The sequence below is a fragment of the Fukomys damarensis genome, unplaced genomic scaffold, assembly GCF_012274545.1.
Source record: "Fukomys damarensis isolate Sample0158 unplaced genomic scaffold, DMR_v1.0_HiC HiC_scaffold_27, whole genome shotgun sequence".
NCBI lineage: Eukaryota > Metazoa > Chordata > Mammalia > Rodentia > Bathyergidae > Fukomys > Fukomys damarensis.
Window position 1 is genome coordinate 2,045,500 of NW_022900939.1, and position 6,109 is coordinate 2,051,608.

Sequence of the window (6,109 nt, forward strand, 5' to 3'; positions counted from 1 at the left end):
AAAATGGTAGATTTATCCAGTTATTTAGTAAGAGTATTTTGAATGCCTGACTCTGTGTCAGTGGCAGGGCTGCCACAGCCCTCTTACAGTCATCCCAATTACTCAAGACAATTATATCCCCCTTGCCAGTTGACTGGAACAAGTTTGGAATATGATAAAACACTGGGCAATGAAACTCAGAGTAAGTCACTTCTGTGGGTGGTGGGTGGTTTGAAAAAGTTTCCTCACACTGAAAACAGGGATTTATCTCTACTTGCCTTTGACTGGGAGAAAAAAGCTTATCAGTCATTTTATCAGTCACTAATAAATTTATAATAGTGACAACTATGTAGAAATGGTCATATAGGTCCGTGAAGCCCAAGAAGTCTTGGTTGTAAAAGTTAAGAGAATTAGAGTCACCAAGCTGACTGGGATGTAGGAAGACCTTTTAAAAGGTGAAAGGGGTGAAGTAAACCTTACATGTCTGGTGGACCTTGTGTTTCTGGATGCTGATATTTTGTTGAGCCTACTGAACATCTTTTAAAATAAAAATATAAATGGTAATCTCCCTCTCTCCCTGTGCGTCTGTCTGTCTCTCCCCCTCCCTCTCTCTCTCCCTCTCTCCCTCCTCCTCCCTTGGCCTCTGCTTCCCGAGGGCCTGCCCTGAGCCCCATTTCTCCACTGCTGCACGGTCCTGCCTTGGAGCCAGCTGACGCCAAACTGTGAGCCAAGGTAAACCCGGTCCTCGGTCCTCGTGTGGGTGGTGGGTGTCACGTATTGTGTCTCTGAGATGAGGAAAGTAAGACAATGAACAGCACTAAAAGGAAGAGCGGAAGGAACGTCTCTGGCTTGGGAAATTATGTGGATGTGATAAGACGAATTTAGAAGGAAACGCAAGTGTTCTTTTCGACATGCTTTGTTGGAGGTGCTTGCGGAGATGTCAAATGGTTTTAAAATGGGTTTTATGTGTAGTGGCTCCATCTGTGTGAACACTGAGACTAGAAGCCAGAGAAACTGCAGATTAAAATCACTCAGCAAACTTTTACGTACGTGCATGTGTGTGCTCTGGGCGTCCCGTACACCACTGTGCGATTCTATCTCTGTAAGATGGAACTGTCCCGCCACATCATGCACAAGTACACAAGTGACCAGTGCACGATTTAATCCGTGTAGCAAGCCCAGGGTACGATGTACTCTGGTGCTGGTTTTTCCAGGGCTGTGCACCTAATTCCTGTCAGCGCAGTCCTGAAGGTGAGAAGCCCCGGGTGACGTGGCCAGCTCCCATGTTCAAGGTCACTCGAGGCTGAGATCCAGGGTCCCAGGCTGAGCTCTCATCTGCCGGCCCTGGGGTGCCTGCTCTCAGCTCCACAGTGAGGACCGGTTTCCCCGCTGGCTGGCAGCCGGCAGCCACCTGGCTCCTAGGCACTGTCCACTTCCCATGGCCTGTGCTCCCCTCTGTCCCTCCCTCCTCACACCCGCAGGGTAGCATCCATCCAGTCCTTCCTGCATTTTGTGTCTCTGAGGACCTTCTGCAGTCACCCTGAGAAAAGTCTCTGCTTTGAAAGGGCTCTTGCAGTTAGCTGAAGTCCACGCAGATAATTACATAATTACATTGAGTCGGTCCTGTTGACAATATGTGTTTAAAAAACAAAAAACACAAAAAAAATAAGAGCTGGGTGTGGTGGTGCACGCCTATAATTCCAGCACTCAGTAGGCTGAGGCAGGAGGATCCCTGTGAGTTCCAGGCCAGCCTGGGCTATGTAGTGAGTTCCAGGTGAGTCTCAACTACATAGTGAGACCCTGTCTCAAAAACAAAACAAAAATGACAAAAAGCCCCCAAACAAACAGATAATATGTGCTTAAAGGTTTTTCTCAAAAGACAAGATGGGGGGGCTGGGGATTTAGCTCAGTGGTTCCACTGCCTGCTTTGCAAGTGCAGGGTTCCTAGTTGGATCCCCAGGGCCAAAAAAGAAGAAAGAAAAAAACTAAAAAATAAAAAAGACAAGATGGGATTGGGCTGAGGATGTAGTTCACTGGAGCTATGCCTGCCTTGCAAGCTCAAGGTCCTGAGTTCGATTCCCACTACCAAAAGAAGAAGAAGAAAAAAGACAAGATGTGATTAAGGAAGTTAAAGTATATTTTTAATGTGAGGTTTAGCACATCAGTATTTTGAATGAATACTGTGCTACGATACCACAAGATGTAGAAACACCAGAAGTCTACATGTGAAACCTTTACATGTGGCCTTTCTGTGATGTTTTTGTTTGTTTTGGTTTTGTTGTAGTTTTCTTTCTTCTCTTTTTACATTGTTCGGTGTCAAACCCAGGGCTTGGCACATGCCAAACCCTCTTCTAAGCATTTCTGGGGTCCAAACTGATTATGTGTGTACAACAAAGAAAAAAGGAAAAAAGAAAAAATCTTCATAACTTTTGACCTGGTAACATCTCCCTTCATACATTTATGAATATATATGTAAATATTTGAATAAAAAAATCAAGGAGAAAAATGATGAAACCTAGAGGGAATGTGTGCTGAAATAGACCAAGCTGTCCACACAATTCAGTGCTGTTTATGGGGTGACATGAAGTTAATTGGCACTAAACAGGTCCGAATAAACGGAGGGTCCCCACGAATTATTTTTATGTGAGAAAAATTGCAAAGCAACTAAAAGCCTTAGAAAAGTAGTTATCCGTTCTCCTTTGTAAACCAGATCCTGGCCTTCTCACTTCTGTAACTGTTGTAAAATGTTTGCCTCCGGCTAAACTTGTTCCAGCGCCATAAAACAAAGGCTGCATTATAATGAGGGGGCGGGGAGAGCACCCCATCAGAGGTTGCCGAAATAGCTCAGTTGGGAGAGCGTTAGACTGAAGATCTGAAGGTCCCTGGTTCGATCCCGGGTTTCGGTAATGATTTTATAAGCCTCACAGTTGCTGTGCACTCAGTTGCTGGGTCACTTTGGCGGGGGCGGGTTGTTACCTCTGTCCCACAATGCGGTTGCGCTCAGGGGCTGTGCCTGGCCCAGGAAACCTGCACAGCTTCCCCCAGACGGGGTAACCAGGAAGCTGCTCCTGATCGAATCTACAGGAAGGCGGCCAGATAAAGCACAAAGGGTGGGTGCACAACTACTTTTGAATTTCAGGCAAATATGAGCATCGTCTCAAATATTGCAGGGAACATACAAAGTGGATGTTCCTGGTTTCTGCGTATTCAGATTTAACTGGATCCTGCACTTTCCTTTTTTGCAACCCCAGCCACCGCCTCGTGTGAGCTCCCAGGCCTCCCGCCCCCGCCCGGCAGCCGTGCAGACCCATCCTATCTCCCATCCTCAAAGCCGGGCAGTTTACAGATGTATCGGCTCCGACTGGGCCATACCTGGGAAGGCCGGGCCCAAGGGCGGAGTCACCAGGGAACCCCGGGAGGAGCCCCCACCCGTCACCCGGAGCTGTCCACACCCCTCTGGGGTTCGGGTGGAGCACAGGGCAGTCTGGGGGCTCCGGACTGGATTCTAATTTGAAACAAGCACAGGACAGCAAAGCAACTTTGTGAGACGCTGGGGATGGATGGCGCCTGGCAGGTGGAACCCTGGGGAGAGGGGAGGGTCCGGATGGAGGGCTAAAGGGAGGCTGACGTTTTGTAGCCCCTCCTGATCGTTTGCTAAGCTGCCGGCCAGGGAGGTGCTCCATCCTCCACATGCTTTGTTCTCGGGCGGACAGATGCATTTTATTAGGGGGTTTTGGAAAATCCCACGGTGAACCCAAGGAAGGAGACCCAGGTGGTGGCCTGACATGGGCCGGTGTGAGTCTGAGGGACGGTGCCAGCCTGCAGGACCGGTCATTTCATGAGCCTGCATGGATGGACTGTGGCAACCAGGGCTTGGTCTAGAGGTTCTTGGGAAGGTATTTTTCTGTAAAGATTTGATTAACATTTGCAGCAGTAGGCTGTGAGGATATGTGATTACAGGAAGCCCCTGAGAGCAGAGATCTGGCGATGAAAAAGCGCCCAGGTCCCCAGTTCACTGCCCTGCGGAATTTGGCGTCCAGACTGCGACGTCAGCTCACTGAAATTGCAGATTGTTGAGTCTGCTCCACAGGTTTTGAACCTCCCCACCTCCACATTCATTTAAACCGAGTTCTTAAAATCACTCCGTCTCTGTTTTCTCATCTATCTCTGTCACTGCTGGATTCCAAATGTCGTCCCAGGCTGGGCGTGGTGGCGCACACACCTGTAATCCCAGCACTCGAGAGGCTGAGGCAGGAGGATTGCTGCGAGTTCGAGACCAGCCTGGGCTACATAGTGAGTTCCAGGTCAGTCTCAACTACATAGTGAGACCCTGTCTCAAAAAAACAAAAGCAAAAACAAAAAGCCCAAATGTCACCCCGAAGGCCCATAGTGTGAGAGGCCTGGCTGGAGCCAATGGAGTTTGGTAACTGAGTGGCTCTTGAGGGTTCCAGCTTCACCGAATAGATCTCTCCCTTGGCAGAGTAATGGCTCAGTCAGCTCACCGGGCAGTGGGGTCCGACTGGATGAGGCGGACACTGGTTGTCTTTGAAGGAACATCTGGACCCTCCAGCTACAGCATGTCTTGAGACCCCTCTCCAGCCCTTCTGTGTTGTGCTTCCTGGCTGCCCTGAGGTAACAGCTTTCCCCTATGAAGGAATCCAGCTGCCGCCATCTTGACCAGAGCTGCCTCTAAACCTGGGGACCAAATACCACCAGCCCTGCTATTGACAGCAGCTGGGCAACCGTTATGGCTGGGGCTCTCTCCAGTCTTGCGTTTGGCAGGAAGCTGCAACCCCGTCTCAGTGAACTGCCCCCTCCCCATGACCCTTCTCAGAGCCCACAGCCTGTGGGAGCAGCTGGTCTGGTCTCCAGGGCCGGAGCCATCCCTCTCGGGTTTGTTCTGCGGTAAACCTGTCCTGTGAGCTCGTACCTCTGTTTCTTTTCCTTTTTCCTGACATTCTCCCATGCCTCCCACTTTTTGGTACGGGGGAACGAACTTGGTACCTTGCACTTTGGAGGCAGGCAGCATAGTCCCTGAACTAAATCATGGCCCAAGCCCCTCCCCTCCTTTAAAAAAGCAAAACATTTATTGATACATTATACATTCATCATAGGGAATCTGTAGTACCTGTACATGATATTTCTTGCTTCTTTTTTTTTTTCTTTTTTCCTCCCATGCCTTTCTGCCGCAATGTTTCAGCCGATCTTGGACTGAAACATCTGAAACCATGAGCTAAAATAAATCTTCCCTCTTCTCTAATCAGATGGGTAACTGTATATGTACTTACAGGCTATCATTTCTGTTTCTCTAGAGTCCCCTAACCAATACGCTACCTGTACCTTCTCGGTTTTGTGCGTCTGAGGAAGCCTTAAAGTCTTACTTTACACCAGGTACGGAAAGGCGAGGCTGGCCGCGCAGCTCCGAGCCTCGGGCCTTACAGCGGGAGTCGCACCCCGGAGACCTGGGCCTTGGCCCTCCAAGCCCCGTCCAGTTTTCAGCGCGAAAGGGAATCGCCGTGAAGCGCTCGCACTTCCTGTCCGGAGACAGCAGGTCCCAGGCTGTCATCTTCTGGCGGTCCCCGGAGCCCCTAGGAACTTTTCCTTTGCGTCGCCATGGCTCCCAAAATGCTGGTTTTTGACGGTGCTGTAAAAACTGCAGTTCCAAGCCTCCCACTTCTTTAAAAATTACTCATTTCCTGGGGATCTCCCTTTCTGTATATGAAATACACATGTCTACACACTTGTCACTTGTTATTCTTTGATTACAAGAGTCTCAGCTGAAAACCCAGAATGGTAGAGATAAAATTATTCTGGACGGGATATAATTTATTTAAAAACAATGATCATTTGAAAGATTGAAAAAAAAAAAATTATTCTTCTCTGCAGGTGCTGGGAGTGAGGCGGGCAAAGGACCGGAAAAGGAGGAGACATTCCAATCGGCACTGGAACAACAAATCCCGGAAGCCCGCGGCGGAAGTAGGCGGTAGGAAGTGGGCGGGTCTTGGTACGCACCGAAGCCCGAGATGCGCATGCGTACGGCTGGCTATGGGCGGGGCGAGGGAACCGCTGGGCAGGCCGCGAGTGGGCGTGGCCGGGGTGAAGCGGTGGGCGTGCCGGAAGTGGGCATGCC

General features: G+C 49.7%; 1 non-coding gene across 1 annotated transcript; it reads left to right on the forward strand.

The window, feature by feature from the left end:
- Positions 1-2,812: 2,812 nt before the first annotated feature.
- On the forward strand, positions 2,813-2,885 carry Trnaf-gaa. Its single transcript has one exon. It is a non-coding gene; the product is annotated as a tRNA-Phe (tRNA).
- The last annotated feature ends 3,224 nt before the right edge of the window (positions 2,886-6,109 follow it).